General features: G+C 39.9%; 1 protein-coding gene across 2 annotated transcripts in view; it reads left to right on the top strand.

Moving 5' to 3' along the window:
- Positions 1-3755: 3755 nt before the first annotated feature.
- LOC110530311 (tenascin-R) overlaps positions 3756-21242 on the top strand; it is a 127660-nt gene continuing 110173 nt past the window's right edge. For both annotated transcript variants that reach the window (XM_021613243.2, XM_021613244.2), the window contains exon 1: positions 3756-4062. The gene's annotated coding sequence lies outside the window, so the exon portion shown is untranslated. The remainder of the gene's footprint in view (positions 4063-21242) is intronic.

The raw sequence follows: 21242 nt of genomic DNA on the forward strand, positions 1-21242 counted from the left end.
AACATTTATTGTGGAACGAGTATTCCTGGGATTGCATTCTGATGAAGATCATCAAAGGTAAGGGATTATTTATAATGTTATTTCTGATTTCTGTCGACTCAAACATTGCAGATCAAAAAAAAAAATCTGAGCGCCTTTCTCAGATTATTGCATGGTTTGCTTTTTCCGTAAAGGTTTTTGGAAATCTGACACAGCGGTTGCATTAAGGAGAAGTATATCCATCATTCTATGTGTAACAGTTGTATTTTCATCAACATTTATGATTAGTTTTTCTGTAAAATTGATGTGGCTATGCAAAATCACTGGATGTTTTTGGAACTAGTGAATGTACGCGCCAATGTAAACTCAGATTTTTTGTATATAAATATGAACTTTATCAAACAAAACATACATGTATTGTGTAACATGATGTCCTATGAGTGTCATCTGATGAAGATCATCAAAGGTTAGTGATTCATTTCATCTCTATTTGTGCTTTTTGTGACTCCTAGTTTTGGCTGGAAAAATGGCTGTGTTTTTCTGTGGCTTGGTGGTGACCTAACATAATCGTTTGTGGTGCTTTCACTCTAAATCCTATTTGAAATCGGACACTGTGGTGGAATTAACAACAGATTACCTTTAAAACGGTATAAGATATATGTTTGAGGAATTTTAATTATGAGATTTCTGTTGTTTTGAATTTGGCGCCCTGCACTTTCACTGGCTGTTGTCATATCGATCTCGTTAATGGGATTGCAGCCCTAAGAATTAATGGGTGTATTCTTATTAGTAACTGGAATGAGCAATTTCATAAATGGTTCAAATGGAGCGTCTGGTTGCTCCTCATTACACACCACAGACCAGCAACTATTCATTACATCTTCAACATAGGAATCACAAAACTTTTTGTATCACCTCTTATACACTATATTAGGTCCAGCCTTTGAAACTTTGGTTTTCCTAGATATGGCTACTATATTATGATTTCTACATGGATGTGGATACTGCTTTAAAGCAGATTTCTGCAGCATTGGTAAAGATGTGATAAATACATGTGAATGATTTCATTCTTGACTGATAACCTGAACCAAGTTGTGGTCACTGGTTACAGTTATAAGCTTTTTCTTTAGTGGGCAGCTTGATGAATGCCAGCCAATATTTAGGTCACCCAGAAAATATACATCACTGTTGATATCACATACCTTAACAAGCATTTCACACATTATCCTTACACTTACTGTTAGCACTCGGTGGTCTATAGCAGCTTCCCACAAGCTTGGGCTTTAGGTGAGGCAGGTGAACCTGTATTACTTCAACAGCATTTGACAGGAGATCCTCTCTAAGCTTCACAGGAATATGACCCTGAACATAAATGGCACCACCTCCACCATTGGCATTCCTGTCTCTTCTGAAGATGATGAAACCATGTATTGCTACCACTGTATCATCAGGTATTATCTAAGTGAGTTTCAGAGATACTCAGTATATAAAAGTTATCGATTTCATGAACCTTGTTTCTTAGGCTACATATGTTAATGTGGGCTATTTTCTGGGATTATTTATTGTTTTTATTGCTTTACTGGGAGGCTTATCAGACATGACAGTGATGTTTGAGGCATCACTACAGACCCTGGTTCAATTACAGGCTTTGTAAATTGTAAATTTTGTAAATAAGAATTTGTTCTTAACCTGTCTACGATACTGGTTCCCAATTGGGAATCAACCCTCCCACGTTCAGCTGAAACGGTGGCGCATGGAACGCAAAAATATTCTTAAAAATATTTAACCTCCACACATTAACAAGTCCAATAGCTCAAATGAAAGATAAACACCTTGTTCATCTAGCCAGCAAGTCAGATTTCTAAAATGTTTTACGGCGAAAACATAGCACATATATATGTAAAACCACCACCAGACACAGCTCATTTGAATAGCCAAAACATGCAATCAACAAACGCAGGATTAAAAAATAAATCGCTCACTAACCTTTTGAAAATCTTCATCAGATGACAGTAATATGACATGTTACACAGTACATATTTTTTTTTTCAATAATATGCCATTTAAAGCCATAAATGTCCATTTACAGTGAGTTCACGTTCAGAAATTACTCAAAAATGCCCGCAGGAAATCTATGTAGCGCGGCAAGATAACGTAAATAGACATCATAAACTTTGACTAAATATACATGTTCTACATATAGTTAGAAAGATACACTGCTTCTTTATGCAACCGCTTTGTTAGATTTATTTTTAACGTTACAGAAATCGCACACTATTCTATATGCTGAGACGGCGCTCAGTTCCAAGCTACATTTCTACGTAATGTTGGAGTCAACAGAAACACAGATTTAAGCATAAATATTCCCTTACCTTCGATGGTCTTCGTTCAGAATGTTCTGGAAGGCTTCATACTTACCCAATACATCGTTTGGTTTCAAGTCTTGCGTCTTTGTATTAGCTACTGCTAATAACATCAGCTGAAATGCACCCAAAACGTCCTCTGGTCCGGAAAAGTTGCGCATCAAAACTTCAAAATTACATATTATATGTCGACTAAACAGGTCAAACTAAGTGCAGAAGCAAGCTTTATGATGTTTTAGACACGCAAAACAAACTTCAATTCAATCGGCCATCGTCTGCCCTTCTCTTGAGTGCTGGAACAAAGGAATGGCTGGGACCAATTCGCGCCCATACGCACAGCCTATTCTCTCGTGGCACGCACTAATTTCACTCCCATAGTGTCAATTCTCGCGGGATTTGAACGATTCAAAGCTCTACTGAAAGAGGACATCTAGCGGAAGAGATAGAAAGTGTCCCCAGAATCATAACTGGTTGGGAAGGGTGGGGGCCATGACGTCAAAGTTGCTCCAACTTTCATGGCCACAAAAACTAGTTTGGAAGAATGCCTGCCCTGTGAGTTCTGCTATACTTACAGACATAATTCCAACGGTTTTAGAATCTTTAGAGTGTTTTCTATCCAATAATTTTTATTTGCATATATTAGCAATTTTTGACAGATTTTTTTTTCAGTTTACTAGGGGTACCCAATCTCTCCAAAGGGGGCGTATGTCTGCCATATCCTTAACAGGTTTTAACAGACTCGCCTAATTAAATGAAGGTTCAATTTAAAAAATGCTGTTTTACGAGATGTTATGAATGCAGCATTAGACCAAGGCTCTACCTCTTCAAGAAAGTGTGGCTATGTCTGATGCCACCAACTGGATTATGGATTATTGTAGATGGTAAATAGAATTTTCCTGTTAGACCTTGTTATGATATTCAGAAAGTATCAGAATTGTCCAACTAAGTGGTAAGACCTTAGTGGTGAAAGGGTAAGCTTCAACTTCGTGACACTTCAACCACAACCTTTAAAAAGTTCACAACCATCATCATTCCACTGATATATCCCTCATGGGGTTTTAATCAATTTCTTGTCAGTCAGGTAGAAGCATCAATGAGTGTTTGTTCACCTCTGTGTCTAGTTATTTGGTTATGATTGCCTGCTGAAACATGAATTCACATCTCTGTTACAGAATATTTTCTTGAAGGCAGGGGTCCTGCTGCCTGCTGACAGCCCAGGTTGCACTTAGTTCTTCAGATGTATCATGCGTTTGCCCAGGCACCCTTCTGCCTCCCCTCCCCTTGTCAATGTGTGCTGAGCTGGGAGAATCATAGTGAGATGGCCACAAGCAGTGTCTGGAACGCCCACTAGGGGCTGCACTAGTAGAGGAACAGCACAGAGAGATCAATACAGCACAATGAGAGAAAGCAAGGCGAGAGAGAGACAGAGGCAGAGAAAGAGAGCAAGAGCGAGAAGTACACATTGCCCAGCTTCCCCACTGCAGCCGTGAGAGGCAGAGAGAAAGGAGAGCTCACAACTGAGCAGCCGTCGTAACAACGAGGCTGACAGATTGATACTTGGCTGAGAGATCGATATAGTCGCCAAAAGACACTGGGAGAGTGAGAAAGAAACCTCTTGGAGATCAGTGTAGAGTAAGCGAAAGGGACCTGCACCAGAGGGAAGATAGAGATAAACCCGAGGCAAATTTAAATTGTTCATCTGGCTGATTTCTCCAACTGGGTAAGTTACACTGCATGTTTAAATTATGGTGAAATGTATGGCAGGTGTAGCTCCTTTCCTGGCGGGGGTTTGGTTGAGGGTGGCAAGGTAACACAATAATAGGGGGCTTTATATCAATAAAAACATAACGATGAGAGCAGATGGGCCACAACAATATAAGGCTAATGACCCCCAAGCAGGGACTAAACAGTGGACAAAATCAGGAAACTAAAACACTCTGTTTTTAGACTTAGATCAAGCACTAGAGCAATTTCACATCTTAAATTCAATGATATTGATTGCATTTCACAGGCTATTATTCAAACAATAAAACATTTGTTTTTCTGAAATCCAAAAGAACCTGCATATCACAAAAAAATCTGTATTGTTCATTAAACTTTTTTTTAAAAACCTAGTTTGCTGCTCTGTACCTTAACCTATACTATACTATATTGACATATTTTTATACAAATAATTAATCTATTCTCTATTATTACAAAACCTTATCTAACAATGTTCAATTGATCCCTTATGTGTAACATCTATTGACTACTCTAGATGTATAGCTTTTATCTGTGTGCCGTGGATACAATATGAGACATACTCATAACTAAGTTAATGCCAACCAAAGTTTTATGTCTCATTTGTGTTTCTAAGCTGTTTTGCGGGAACACCATGAGCATAATATCACTACGTGTCTCTAATTATTACAAGTATTTCCTTTTTAGTATTCTCTTTATTAAAGTGTCACGTCACACTTTTTCCAAATTACGTTGGATTCTGAGGCTTCTGAATGGATCACTTAGCAAGAAAAGCAGGGATTGTCATTTACAGATGTAGGATCTTAATTTGATCCGCCTGTTGCAGAAAAACGTGTAGTGTATTTGAGGTTTAAAAAGGCTTCTCAAGTTTGTAATTTCCACTTTTTGTTTCAGACTTGATTTTCCCTTACAAAAAATGTATCAACCCCTACCAAAAATATTCATTAATTTACCATCCACATAATAATTCACATATCCTGTTGCTGCAGGATTATTTTCCTGCTCTAGCAAACTGGCTCAAAATAAGATGCTATATGTCAAATATTTACATGATTTTTCTTCAGAAAATATCAAAGGAACTCAATGTTTCATCTGCTGTTTACATGTGTGAAAAGTTTTAGTGCCTCATGTCAAAAACTCCTGTCTTTTAAATTCTGTTTAACACCAGATCTGTTAACCACCTAGTCACTGAGTCTGGATCACATTGTTGTCTGAACCTAAATCACTGCTATCATTGTAATTTTGTTAATTTCCCCCATTCAAATCTTAGCCAAGTTTTATTGTTGTTTAATTAAAAAACAAAACAATACTGTGTACACATCCAATTATTTTGTAATGCTGTGATAGTCAGATAAGGATGTCATGGTGTGGTGTATCTCGATCTCCAGAAATAATGTTTATCTCATGCTGTTCTTTAAAAAAAATATACACGGCTATATATCTGCTGTTCCACTCGACAGCATCACCCATCGAAGGTTATTATCATAGATTTCAGGTGTCTGATTTGTCGAAGTCAGCTGAGCATATTCTCCAAGAGCCAGAGAGTTGGGGGTTTGATGTTAGATATTGTATTGATATTATAATCTGGTGAGGGGGTGTCCTAGGACCTACCCTATCAGATGATTTACAGTGTACAGAAAATACCTCTGTTGGTGCTTTCACTGTTGTGACTGTGAGATATAATTTGGTACATTTTAGGCACCACCTCTGTGTGGTGCCGGGAGAGTCTGCAGGTATAGAGTAATCTTTCTCTGTTGAGAGATATCATTTGGTTATTTTAGGCACTACCTTCTTTCTGTGTACGAATTGTATGTAGACTGGCTGTTAGTCCGTAGGTAGAAAGTAATCAGTCTTCGGATTCATCATACCTTACAGCCTCTCAATTCCCTTCTCCCCTGTGGCCCTGCGTCATTAGCCTGAGCCATGCTTTCAAAGGTTTTCCAAAGTCTCAAAATGTACACACCATTCTCTCTATTTCACCCACGGTTACATCTAGCTTGCTAACCATACAGTGTTCAATGAATGTGAATATGTGTAAAATGGCTGGAAAATCACAAGGCATAATATGTCTGTGTCATATGTTAAGAGAATTGATAGAAAAACATAGTCACCAATTCCTTGTGGACTTTTCTTTCTTTCGTGAATCATACTTAGAAATAGACTCATTCATTAGGTTAGGTAACAAATATTCACATCATGCTCTTTCTCTTTTCCCCTTCAGCTTATTATATTACTCTAGAGCTCAGGACCGTTTCTTTTTGCACTCTATGTGAATAATTAATATTTACCGGAGTGCCATTGGGTAGCCAAACAACACGATTATGTTAGTCTATGTGGTAATTAAAAATGTACATAATATTTCAATCCTGGGGATTTAGTTCTCTGTTGCGCCCAGCAGTGATCGTGTTAGGGAAGTTTCCCCCATTACTCCTCATTATTCAGCATTCAAATGGAGATATTTCAATCATTTGCATCATCAATCAGATAATATATTCAAACAAACAGAGCTGCCAAAACATACCAATAGCCAGATCCACCAACATCTGTATCATTGTGTTTGTATTAGGCTCCTGTAACAAATAGACTGACATTGTGATTAACAGCTTTTTGAACAACAGAGCAACTGAGGACTGATAGTCTCTGGTTCCATCTATCATGAAATCCCATATTAAGACTTAAAAAATAAAACAATATTCTAAAACTTAAAATCAAAGGTCATTAGTTAATGACAGTGGATGCATGCAATGCACAATGATGATACAGCATAGAGACGCTATGTGGATGCCCTGGGATATACACCTTCCACACACAGTCTTGGTCATTCCGTTGTGGTCATCATGGTCCATTCTGTCATATTCTCAATCTGTTTGATAAATGGTCTATAGACCCTGCACTGATTCGTCTCAACCCCTCGCTGAGAAAGCCACACAAGCATTTCCATTTCACAATATCCGAGTAGAGAAAACAGAAAACACAGAAACAGATACACACAGACTCAGGCTGATGCAAATCTTCCTACCTACACAACCCTCTGTTTCCCTGGCGAAAGATAGAGTTAGAGCCCTTTTGAAATGTACAATGTCACTTATTATCATGCAGCTGTGGTAGCATGGCTTTCTCTCCTCGCCAGTGGGGGGAGTTAAAGTGCATTGGCTTGTAGCGGTAGCCAGGCTTCTGGCCTGTGGAGAAAAGCTCTGGAGACCGTCCTCCGGCACAACAACGCACTAGTGTTGAATTTAGACCATGACCGTCTTCATTAATGCGTTTATGATGAATATATGAATTATGCAGATCTTATCAACGCTGTTTCTGTTTGGCTGGTTGCATACTGTAGGAACGTTCTGGGTGTGTGTGTGTCCTCTATTCGAAAAGTCTGCATGCTTATTGAGCACAGAAACAATACCAGACTCAGATAAATGTTAAGTGACAGTGGGCGAGCAACAAGTCAGCAGTTTGGTGGTCGGAAGTCTGATCGGGCAAGATAGATTCTGACTGCCCACAGTTTTCTTTGAATAGCAGTGCTGAGCAGAGAAAATCTGCAATCGATGGAGGGCTAAGAAAGTCCACTTATATACTACTCACTGACAAAGAACATTTGTCTTATCAGCTCTGTTTGATCATGCCTGAGCTAACCGGGCGATTGATTATGCCATAAACCCGGAGGAAATGAGGAGAAAAAAACATCATAAATCAAATATGATTTACAGTAGCTGGACAGAAGCTTTTGATTAGCTTTAATGCTCCTCAGATTCACAGTGTATTACTGCTTGTGTAGATAGAAAGCCCAGAGAACACTAGAACGGAACACCAATCAAAGGTTAGGAGGGATGATGATGAAGACCATCCGTTTTCAGCTAAAAACTATTTGAAAGATAGGCCCACATCCGTTTTTCTTCTTTTTGCTATTTTGTTAGAAAACTTCTAAGATCAGACGATAGAAAGTATCATATTTACACCTATACTCTTTATATTTGTTGAAGCATTTTTAAAATTTTGATCTTCACACCATTCATGGGATTAGGTCATCAGCCCCAGTTTGGCATCATTTCTGTGTAGCCTACAATATGATGCTTCAAATAAATCATTTTGAGGAGAAGATACAGTATCTCTTTTACAAGCATTTGTCTAAGCAATTTCATTTTTATCCACCTTTCCTCCTCCAAACGTAAGGGAACGAGGAGGGCCATGCTAATGACTTCTCATTAGTGGGATGGGAGATTGAAACTGAAACTGGATTTCTTCCATTATCCACAGCGTCCATTATGCTGGTGTTATACTTTCTTCCTTCTTGATCCCTGGTCTGTTCTGGAAGATCACCTGCAAACGTTTACAACTCTTAGTTATACTTCTTCTCTGAATCAAACCTGTTTTTAAATACCAAGTGTGAAGAGCAACAGAGCAACAGAAACAGGATGTTTGTTGTAGACCTCTGGTCCATGCAGCATCTCCAAGGAGGAGGCAAGCTTAAAGTTCAGTCTCGGCACTCCCCAGCATGCAATGCAGGATGTTCTTAGATGCAAAGATATCTACCCAACAGATACCTTAGCTGAAGGGTAAATATGTTTGGGGTGTTTAGATTCTCTTTCTCTTCTTATCTGTATTGCAGTATCAGATGTTGCTTCCTAATAGCGTGTAGACAGATACCCAGCATGGAAGCACAGCTGTATCACTTCATTGCTTATCTAAATCTATATGTGCTTTAGGCCTATATAATGTGGAAACCAATCAGGATTGCACTGCCACTGACCCTCCCAAGTTAATTGATATGTGATTAAGGACTAAAGTAACTATTTGTTCCAGCAATTAGAGAGGAGGGTGTCATTAACCTAATATGTTCTTATAGGTCACACATTTCCCATTCTAAGCACATTGACGCACACAGTCACACATGTACGCATGTACGCACACACACACATACACACAAACAAACAACAATTGTTCCATTTATCACACTCGCCATTGTACAAAAGTATGCAGGGCACTTAAATATGCTTGCATAATTTGAGTTGTTTCTATTTTTAGCCCCAAAAAGCTAAAATAGACGTATCCTAATGAATCAGATGTAGAGGAATAAGCAATTAGCAGAATACACCAGGGTACACTGTCTTTGTTGTCTACAGTATTTTGTTATATACTTATTTTGGAAATGTGTTTTATTTCAGCTAGTGGCTGTCATTTACCCTTTGAAACCGCCTCTGTGTGCTATATGCTTAGTTTGCTTACACTAGTGAATCCTGTCAGGGGGCTTTCATTGTCGATGTCAAATCCTTATTGCCAAAGGACACTGTGTACAACAAATGTCCATGTGGTTCACTGTGCCTGCATCAGAACGGACAATGACAAGCCAATGGAGAATAGAGTTATCACTGTCCCGTGGGCAGTATTCATGTTTCTACTTTCTACAGTGTTGTTTCTTCTGTGTCTACAGTGTTGTTTCTTCTAGGTCTACAGTGTTGTTTCTTCTGTGTCTACAGTGTTGTTTCTACTGTGTCTACACTGTTGTTTCTACTGTGTCTACACAGGTGTTTCGACTGTGTCTACATTGTTGTTTCTACAGTTTCTACTGTTTACAATGTTGTTTCTACAGTTTCTATTGTGTCTACAGTGTTGTTTCTACAGTTTCTACTGTGTCTACAGTGTTCTTTCTACAGTTTCTACTGTGTCTACACTGTTGTTTCTACGGTTTCTACTGTGTCTACAGTGTTGTTTCTACGGTTTCTACTGTGTCTACAGTGTTGTTTCTACGGTTTCTACTGTGTCTACAGTGTTGTTTCTACGGTTTCTACTGTGTCTACAGTGTTGTTTCTACAGTTTCTACTGTGTCTACAGTGTTGTTTCTACAGTTTCTACTGTGTCTACAGTGTTGTTTCTACAGTTTCTACTGTGTCTACAGTGTTGTTTCTACAGTTTCTACTGTGTCTACAGTAGACTACTGGAACAATTAAAAGCTGCTGTATTAATAATTTTGGGCTTCAGCGGCATCAGAATGGCTTGATACAAAGGACTTCCTGATGGCTCCTGGGCAGTAGTAGTAATTACATCTGTGGCGCTGATTAAATTTAACCAGTAATTAAACAAACATCATTGAGAGCCCAACAATTACACTTTTCTCTTGGCTGCCTCACTCCCATCATCCTGCCTTTATGCCTGCCTGACTTTCTGGCTTTCCAGCCCCCCTGCAGCTGTTGGCCAGTTAGATCATTTTAATTCCAGTTAGACAGTGGTCGGACACATTGATATTCCATGCTTTGTTGACAACCTTTTCCTTCCTCTTGCTAGTTGAGACACAGATCAAAAAAGCAAACCTCATCTAAGAGGATAGATGAGGTTTGCTTGTGTTGGTGGTCTTTCAGTTGCTAGTTCTCCCCATCTGTGCAGGCAGATGGAGGACCGCTCACATATAGCTATGTCTGCTGCCAACTCTTCTCCATCCTGCTCTATAGTTTAAAGGAAAGGAAGACTACTTCTCAGCATCACAGCTTCACCAGTATCTGTGTTTTGAGAGCCTGGCCATTATCTATCAACCCTGTTTGTTTCACTTGCTCGGTCAGTGGTGTGGTGATTGTTCTGCTGAGGATGATGAAAATTGATGTGCACTCATCACAAAAGAGAGCTTCTGAGGCTGAAGCTTTAACATTGAGATACAAACAAATGTTGGTTGGCATAATATTTGAATAGATGGCAGTTGTGGAGGGATGCCAATGCTTGCTTAAAAACTTGAAAAGTGTTTACCGTGGGTATTCAGAGCTGGAGAGGGGAAATCCATATTTTTGTTCTCTTGGTGACCACGGGTGAAAATACAGTTGGCTTTATTGTCTGAAAACACATTCTGTGTTGCATGATATTCAATACTTCTTGCTGAAAGCCGCAGGTTTTTGTAGAAAACCTGCAGCAGTAATGACTGAGGCATTCTAGATAACTGACCTTTGACTAGTTTGTCTAGAATAACTGTCTACTGAACAACATGCATGTCTTTTGTATTCCGTTGCTTCCCCAACTTCAAACTGGCTAAATTAACTTAAAAAGCATATCATACTGAAGTGGTTCTTCTGATCTATGAAATCTAACAAATACACCTCACAGTAGTTTGTTACTGTGAATGTGAGCAAGGACATCCTCTCCTGCACCATAACAGAGAACACGCTGTTGTACTTCTCTATAAAGCAGATTCAATGGCTGGATGTGGTTTAATAAGTCACACCTCCCACTTCCAGTCTGATCATCAGCATTTAAAAGCAGTCACACCTCCTCAAGTCAGTCTGCATTCATATTTCTCATTACATGAGCCAGTCCACCCAGAGAGATCACACAATGAGCTATTCTTCGCCTCAGCCCAGCATTCAGTCAGTGGTGCATTGCAAAGGGCTTTCATAGAGGAGAGGAGGACATTGGGACTGGCATGGAGCTTTGTTCCAATTATGCTATTTGGACAAATGTCAGACCAGCCTCAGAGAAAGAGATCATCTATCACAGATCCAGTAAGACCAGCTTCAGTGTATAGAAGATTTAGCAGTCCACTGGAAAAATACTTAGACATAGATGTTGAATATATGGATTAAGTTAAACATTTATTTTGTGAAGTCCTTGGGAGCTAGTGAAATAAAATAGCATTTCCACTGATTTCACTCAATATCCGCTTGACCTCAATGTGCATTGACTTTGTAGACTGAAGCGAGACAGTTAGGGCAAAGAAAAAAAACTGTGACCTTTACAATATTTCCTTAGACATCATGACACACACCAGGCATTTAAACGCCCCAACTTCTCAAATCCTCCCCCACGGAAAGCACTGGGTTGTTCTCAATTAGTGTCTCTTTATGTGTTGAGGTAGCACAGCTCAAAGAACATGATGTAGGCCTGATGAAGTAGTTCTGTTGTTGAATAATTGACCAAGCAGTTCCCTCAAATTTAGACATATCAATCAATGAGGTACAAATCATGTTTTATTTTATGGGTGATTGTTCATATGATGTGTTGGCATACTTATTATTTGTGGAATAGGCTTATGGAATTATTGAAAGTGTTGGTAACCAGACATTGAAATCAGCATGCTGAAATAGAGAAGTCTGTCTATGGCGATAAGACAGCAACCATTTCAGAGTAGGCTGCAATTCTCTTCTCACTAGCTTGGGATGTCTTAAAATGAGGATCCCTTTGAAGTGTGATAATTCTAATTGGAATTGGCATAGCGAATGAAAAATAAAGGCATGCTAAGACATCTAAAACAAAACTGTTGTATGGGAAGGAAAATATATATTAAACAATAAGACAAGAAAGGTTAATTGGCTATTTTCTTTTCCAATTATCAGCATGAGCAGTGTAAAAAATACATAAAAACAATAGCTGGTCTATACTATTTGTTTAATGTTGCATATTGCATGGTGCTGCATTCAATACTCACTCTGTTTACCTACCATAGTCGCTCTAGCCAGCAATACTAACCATGTCCAACTGCTTGTCCATTAATCGGTGAATGTTCCAGAGAGGATGTGGAAGCAAGGAGCCATGAAACGAATTAGATAAATGTTTTCGGAGAATATTTAAAAAGGAATGCATGAACCTTATTGAGGCATTCATGCTTGAAATTGGGTAAAATCACATATTGGGAGGTACATGTAAGATCCCATTCGCTCCTATTGTTAATGCTGGAACATTTACCTTTGTCCTCTCTTGTAAGACATGTATGAGGAAGAGTCTGGGTCTGCATCCCAAATGGCACCACATTACCTACAGTATGTAATGCACTACTGCTGACCAGGGCCCATGGAGCTCTGGACAAAGTAGTGCACTATATAGGGAATCGGATGCTCTTTGGAACTTAACCTGGGATGACAACCCCCCCCCCCCCCCCCCCCCCCACCCCCGCTGCATTCTAAAGCTCTTCAAAGGTCAGTGATTTTCCCATCCTGTCTATAATTTTTAATATACCTGTATGTCAGAGCAATAATATAATATAGAATCCTATTGGAGTGAGGAGACAATAGTGTAAGAATATAATGGGATGGGAGGAAAATAGCTTTAGTGTTTCTATCTACTCCCTCCCCTCACAGCAGGATGGCTATGTGGTGTAGCAGTGCTTTAGAGGGACTGTACATCTCATGTACCTGTCTGTTGGGTTTCTCTTGTAAATATGTCATAAAGATATACAGTGGGGCAAAAAAGTATTTAGTCAGCCACCAATTGTGCAAGTTCTCCCACTTAAAAAGATGAGAGAGGCCTGTCATTTTCATCATAGGTACACTTCAACTATGACAGACAAAATTAGAAAAAAAATCCAGAAAATCACATTGTAGGATTTTTAATGAATTTATTTGCAAATTATGGTGGAAAATAAGTATTTGGTCACCTACAAACAAGCACGATTTCTGGCTCTCACAGACCTGTAACTTCCACCATCATTTGCAAATAAATTCATTCAAAATCCTACAATGTGATTTTCTGGATTTTTTTTCTAATTTTGTCTGTCATAGTTGAAGTGTACCTATGATGATAATTACAGGCCTCTCTTAGGGCCTCTCTTATTTTTTTAAGTGGGAGAACTTGCACAATTGGTAGCTGACTAAATACTTTTTTGCCCCACTGTATAACAAACATATATTTCACACCTTAATATTTTATCTGTATACTTTTTATCAATTTAGAATTGTCTACAGGTCATATAACTCCCTTTACCGTTCTGTCCTCACGAGATTGCCCTTTTAATCTGGACGGATCGTTGTGTCAACTTTCGCGCTTTTAAATCATTCAATGTGACAATTTAACAGTGTCAACTCAAATGATAGTAGCGCAGCATACCCATGGCGCAATTTATCCAGAGGAATTGTAACAATAGATGCCTTAACCTGGAATTTGCCAGTAATTCCCGGGTTAGCTCTTTTTAGTTGGAGTAAGAGATGTAAGAGACTTAACCCTGCATGTTAATGAAATGTTGTCACTACATTGTTATTACACAGGTAACTAAGCAAATTCATGTAAAATATTATAAACACAATACCTGCATGAAAATAGGTGTAATATTAATCAATAATATTGATGTGTTATTGTGTTCCAGATAACACTATTGTCTCAGACAGTGATCAAGTAAAAGCTCAGAACGCACCTCAACGAAGTGAAGCAGCACTCTTCACAGTACCATAATTAACATTTTACAGAAGCTCTTATCCAAAGCAAGTGACTTGCTCAAGGGCACATCAACAGATTTTCACCTAGTCAGCTCGGGATCCAAACCAGCAACCTTTCGGTTACTGACCCAACCTCTTAATCACTAGGCCACCTGCTGCCCTAATAACACATCATTCCTACACTTCATCACAACCATGACTTAATGCAATTTCAATTTGCATTTTTCAAGTCTTGATAGGCATAGATACAAGTCTATCTTCAAATCACTGCATTTGTCGCAGCTCTCACACATCCAAAATGTTTAACATCTCAAGTTTAACAGAAATCCGTGTCCACTTTGAATACTAATTCCCTTGTTCTTTTGTGTGAGGCTGCTGTTAGTCACAGCCTGTTTGACACCACCGCTCCACTCGCTGACCGGCTGGACCTACAAGTGCCAAGAGTCAGTCTCTCTTCCAGACTGAGGCGTGCCTTAACATCCCGGTGCCCTGGGCTGACAACACAGCCGCTCACAAGCCAATCCATGTTTTTGTCCACCTTGGCCGAGACTAGGTGCTCCCATTTATCCCTTTGTGTTGTTAATGCTCTACCAACTAAGCAGGATGTTTTTTGAACACTTACACTGCTCTAGTTTCTAGTTACTTCATTAATTTTGGGGCCACTGACTGCTCCAGCACATAGTTGGCCCATGCCAGGCATATTGCAAAAACAAAAAAAATAAGTCCTTGTTCACTGTGCCATATCTGTCAAATACTGTATGTATGTGCCAGTATGGTGGATGGGGGTGTTAGCATCCCCATGCTAATACCAGTGTTCTACTTCTCCTCTAGCTTGGAGGTGTTTCCAAAGCATGGACTGATTTGACAGGGATCAATAAGTACCTCTGGCAGCTGGGATAAAAGACAACACCAGTGTGCAACACAGAATGTGACTGTTTAGCCGATGATTAACCAGGTCTAAATATTAGGCATATAAAAAGATAGGATCTGTATATCCCCATAGTGGTCAGTCAATTCCCCAGAGGATAATTAAGATTGGAAAATATGTCTATATTTTAGGTCACTGCGATGGAACACAGACAGTAGACTGTTGATGGGCCAAGAGGTAGTGGTGTTGCTTGCAGCCACTGTGAAGGGTCGTTAAGGTTTTATCAGTTACTCTCTGGTCTCACTGTGACAAGATAAGTGATTGTCCAAGAATCCCCTGTTTAGAGTGACACCAGATGCTGAGCTGAGGTAGTGAATGAGTGCCTGCATACGGTCGCAACTGTCTCTACAATAAAAGCTTCCCTGTTTCATTCAACATTTTCCATGCCGCATTCACAATAGTAAAATGCATTGTCATGTTAAAGCACTTGACAAGTGCCATTAACAGTTCAAATTCAACCATACTGCGAGAAAGGTTCATGCATATGGTATACATTGCATCCCTATGGTTATAAAACCTTCAGTGCATCTGTCACTGGAAGGGGAGAGAGGTATGATTAAGTACTAAAACAACCTGAGTGTCTTGACCACTCAGCCCCTCCCCTGGCAGAAAGCAGGTGGCGGAATGGATTAGTATTCAGTGCAACACAACATGCTCTGCCTTTTGGGAATAAAAATGTGCTCCTATACTCCTGTGGAGTACGTTATAAGGCTCGTCAGCATGTAGCCTGTAGCTTGCCTCCCCTGTTAGGGGAAAAGGATGACTTATCATTTTCTGATTGTTTTTATTAAGGGCTACATAAACAGCACTCTGAGGCCAAGACATTTATGGTAATGAAGTGAATTTTACATAAAAAGTTTTAAAACTTTGCAGTTACAAGCACACAGTAAGTGACCGACCAATGGAGAAAAGCCCTCATAAAAAGTTTTTGGGGTGTGATTATGAATGGCAACTATATTCACTAGGTTTTGCATAAAAATTAAGAATTGAGAAAACCAGAAATAATGATATGATAAATTAGAATGGAATGTGAATTAATTGAAGAAATATGCATTGTCTCTTTAAAATCCATTAAACCATTGTGTTCATTTATTAATGACGTCCATCTCATTTAATCCACCATGTCATTTAAATAAAGTCCAATTTCACATCCTAAATCCCTTACAATGCCTCTAAGTGCATTTCTTGCGCTGTAGCTAGTTGGCATTTCAACATTTCTGGCATGAATTAATACCATAATGACATTTGTACAGAATTACAAGATTATGAATGTGTTGAATAATACCATTTTAGACCCTGTGCAAATCGTAAAACGTAGCCTACATTTGTATGGGATTTAATTGGTAGTTGCTGTCACTGGGTAATCAAAACAGAACAAAAATATCAAACTTTTTTTTCATTAGCTGGGACATCAGTAGATTATTGGGGCTGAAAAGTGACAGTCAGAAACAAAGCTATAGATATTGAGACTTGTTTAAGTAGTTGCCATTTCTGCCTGGATGTTTTGACTTTGTGACTCCCCCCCCCCACTCCCACCCCATGTCAATGTGGTTGCCATGGGAACCGGTCAGGCCTAGATGAAGGGCACATGGGGTGGAGAGGGCCTCTCGAGGCTGCTGGACTCACCGGCTGTGACTCCAGCTCTGTAAATTAAATGTGGTCAACATTGTTCACACTGGTGTGTGGTGGACACACAACACACTCAGGTAATTGCCACACAGCCATGGCTTTGAATTCGAATGTGGGGGATAGCCAGAACTCCTGCTGTTGTACCCTTGAGCAAGGCAATAAACCTATGAACCTGTGGTGGTCCCTCAGAAAGAATACTTCATCCGGTAATATAACCTCAACCTGCATTTGAATGAGTCTGCGGTATGGTGCAGCCAAATCATGTAGCAAATCATACACTGCCAAGTGATCTGTCCAATTGGCTGGTTCATAGGGCCTGGGGCAGCTGCACTAATTGAGTGGCGAGCATTTGGCTGGCTATGGAACAGTACAGTGGACTTATGGAGCCTGGGCCCAGATCATATCACCTGCTCTAGTACCAGTTCTGCGGTCAGTGGAGTGTTGACTGGGCATTGTATAGACTGGGTTCAGACCATGTAACCTGCTCTAGCACCAGGTCTGGGGTCAGTGAAGTGTTACTTGGCCTTTATGTAGGCTGGGCCCAGACCTTTAGAAGAGGGCTAACACACACACACTACACTGCTTATCCTGTTTGTGCTGTTGGGTGTTACAGACCCAAAATCAATAGACATTACCATCTGCTCTGGTACCAGGTCTGGGGTCAATGGAGCTTTACCTGGGCTGGCTACAAGAGTAGCGCTAGAGCCAGAGAGCACAGGGCTTTTTAGCCTCTTTTAGGGCCAACCACCATAATTCAGTATGGGCAAAAAGCACCAAGTGTATCATATTATATAGATACATCTTACCTTGTGGTTCAGCTGTTTCCTTGGTCAGCCACTGAGAAATTGTGACCACCCACGTAAATGTGTGAAGTGGTGGGCTGGCTACATGGCCACTTTGCAGCAGCGGCCTGCCATAACGGAGGTTGACACCAATAGAAATAATGAATGTCCTCCATTTGGATTCTGCTGTGTCGGTTTATGACTTTTCGGTAGATGATGTCAGGGCTCTTAATGATAAATGGTGGCACTCAAAGTATATTTCTGCTCAACAGGTAAATCATTCCACCTGAGGTACCCTATTTTCTGGGCTGCCTGGGGATTCAATCTGGCGGTGTGGTGCTGTGATTTGACAGGCTAAGGATTGATCTGATTTTAGGAAATGGCTATTGTCTAGCCAACATTAAAATGAAGCATCTTTTAAAGACTTTAACGCTACCATACTGAATTCTCTTTACCTCAGGATGTCCATGTTGCAGTGTGGGTCTCTAACTGTTACTGTTTTATGAGGTATGTCTTTTTAAAATGAGTTTACCAACATAAGTTTGAGACTGTCGGAAGCCCTGAAGCCTAAAACAAAACAATAAAAGTACTCTTGGAATTATCTCGTCTGAATTATTAATAAAGATTAACTAGTCAGTGGCCACACCCCCGTGAGCCCAGGCATCACATTAGGCGTCATAGAACCACCCCTTCACACCAGACTAGAAAACATGCAGCTGACGCTTCATGTGGAATGGTTTAAACTACAACTATGCCAAAGAGATCCATGGTAAGCCCGGACGTCTCTAATGGTAAAGAAGTCAGAGAACGCCAGGACAGAGTCCCCACGTTGGAATGGCTACAATTCTATAGACCATTAGACCATACAGCATAGTTTTGGCTACACGGCTGGAAATGGTTAAACTCTGAGACTATCGATCACTGCAGAATAAGAGCAAATTCTAGACTACACAAATTACTAGTCCATTCTAACCACCTACAACAACGAAAGACATTGTGGGTTCTGGGAAAATTAACCAGAGACGGTCTTTCCCGCTCTTTCTCAGTCCCCACCCCTTTCCTTTGCCTACCAAGCCGTCATATCGGGCTTAGCCCACTAGGGACTTTTCTATCATTGTTAGTAACCAATATCTATTGTTCAAAAATCCACACTCTCATTTAGGAGGTTAATATCACAATACATCTTTTCACAAATAGTTTCATGTTTAATCACATACGTTTTCCAATATTTAGATGTAAACCTAACAGCTGGGAAATGTAAACTTTAACCTCTTGAGTGTAGGGGGCAGTATTTTGATGTTTGGATGAAAAACGTACCCAAATTAAACTGCCTGCCAGAATCTAGAATATGCAAATAATTGTCAGATTAGGATAGAAAACACAAAAGTTTCCAAAACTGTCAAAATATTGTCTGTGAGTATAACGTAACTCATATTGCAGCCGAAAACCTGAGGAAAATCCAACCAGGAAGTGTTGTTTTTCCTGAAAGCTCTCTGTTCCATAGCCTGCCTTCGCTCCATTTAAAGGGATATCAACCAGATTAATTTTCCTATGGCTTCCCCGTGGTGTGAACAGTCTTTAGACATAGTTTCAGGCTTCTATTTTGAAAAATTATCGAGAAAGATCACATCGCGTCATTGTATGGCTGGGTGCCAGCAGCATTTTGCATGCACAACAGCTTGGAGCAGACATTTCTCTCTCTCTCCTATTGAAGAAGCTACAGTCCCGGTTGAAATATTATTGATTATATATTGTAAAAACAACCTGAGGATTGATTATAAAAAACGTTTGAAATGTTTCTACGAACATTACAGATACTATTTGGAATTTTCATCTGAGATGTCGTGACCGCTCGAGCCTGTGGATTTCTGAACATAACGCGCCCACCAAATGGAGGTATTTTGATTATAAAAAATAATCTTTATGGAACAAAAGGAACATTTATTGTGTAACTGGGAGTCTCGTGAGTGCAAACATCCAAAGATCATCAAAGGTAAGCGATTCCTTTTATTGCTTTTCTGACTTTCGTTACCAATCTACTTGGCTGCTAGCTGTTTGTAATATTTTGTCTACTGAGAGAGATGTCCTTACATAAACGCTTGGTATGCTTTCGCCGAAATGCTTTATTGAAATCTGACGCGCCAGGTGGATTAACAACAAGCTACGCTGTGTTTTGCTATATTGCACTTGTTATTTCATGAAAATTGTATATTTTTAGTAATTTAATTTGAATTTGGCGCTCTGAAATTCAGCGGATGTTGACGAAAATGATCCCGCTAACAGGATGGGTGCCTCAAGAAGTTAATGTGTGTTTCCTGTCCGTCATGAGATCACCAAATGAAACACACTCGTCATAACTGTCCCTTAAGTGTCCACGGACCATTCCCACATTCTCAAAAGTGGAAATATAGTTTATTTCTCCCATTTTGGAGATGTAGGTGTTTGGCCAATTCTCTCTATGTTCTGGTAGACTCTCTCAATACTGCATGGCAGTTTCTACCAGGTATTTATGACCTGTCGTGAAGTTATAAAACTGGAGAGAGAGAGAGAGAGAGAGAGACAGAGACAGAGACAGAGACAGAGACAGAGACAGAGACAGAGACAGAGAAACTTAGGCGCTATGATCCTTCCCCCAGGGCACGTCATGACAAAGTGTTAAACAAATCAACATATATTGTAGATTTTAGAATATTCAAATTAGCCACCATTTGCCTTGATGACAGCTTTGCACACTCTTGGCATTCTCTCAACCAGCTTGATCTGGAATTATTTCAGTTTATAACAGTTTTGAAGGAGTTCCCACATATGCTGACCACTTGTGGGCTGCTTTTCCTTCACTTTGCCATCCAACTCATCCCAAACCATCTCAATTGGGTTGAGGTCGGGTGATGGTGGAGGCCAGGGGCCTCATTTATAAAACTGTGAGGAGGATTCACGTCAAAAGGTGGGTTACGGACGAAACACAGAAAATATTTATGCACAAAAATATTGTGATTTATAACAGTGCGCACGCACGTCCCATGCCGGTTTCCCTTTATAAATCACAATCAACTCAGAATTTGGCGCACGTGAGCGAGCGTCTTGTCCCACCCTATTAACGACCATAGTTGCCAATATATAGTCAGTGAAACGCCCCTAATTAATATTCATCCATACTGACTGCATGACGACAATAATGGCAAATCCCGACAGAAAGGATAAAAAAGTAAATTTCACCCAGTGTGAAATGGAAGTTCTTGTAGGGGAGGTTGAAGCAAGAAAAAATAGATTGTTTGGTGGACACAGTGTGTCAAATGCCAAAAAAGGCGTTGGAGTAGCAGCATGTGGCAGACGCTGTGAATGCTGCTGCTTCAGAAGGTCGGACCCTCTCAGAAATAAAAAAGAAGTGGTCCAACATAAATGGAGGCCAAAAGGCGCATAGCCTGACACAGACAAAGTGTTTGTGACATGGGCAGGGGAAAGGGGACACCGGAGCACAACCCCCAAGATGAGCGACTTGCCGGTATTATAGGGGAATCCATCCTGAGTGGAGTAGTGACGGAGGTGGAGGGGAACACGTACATGCAAGACACACTGGATGATCCAGGTATGTAATTAGTATTCCCTCGTTTGAAAAGAGTAAACCAAATGCATTCAAGTTGTGTTTAAACATTTATTTACACAAACAATTGTGACATGTTCTATTGTTTTTAGTCGCTGC

Source organism: Oncorhynchus mykiss, chromosome 8, assembly GCF_013265735.2.
Source record: "Oncorhynchus mykiss isolate Arlee chromosome 8, USDA_OmykA_1.1, whole genome shotgun sequence".
Classification (NCBI taxonomy): Eukaryota; Metazoa; Chordata; class Actinopteri; order Salmoniformes; family Salmonidae; genus Oncorhynchus; species Oncorhynchus mykiss.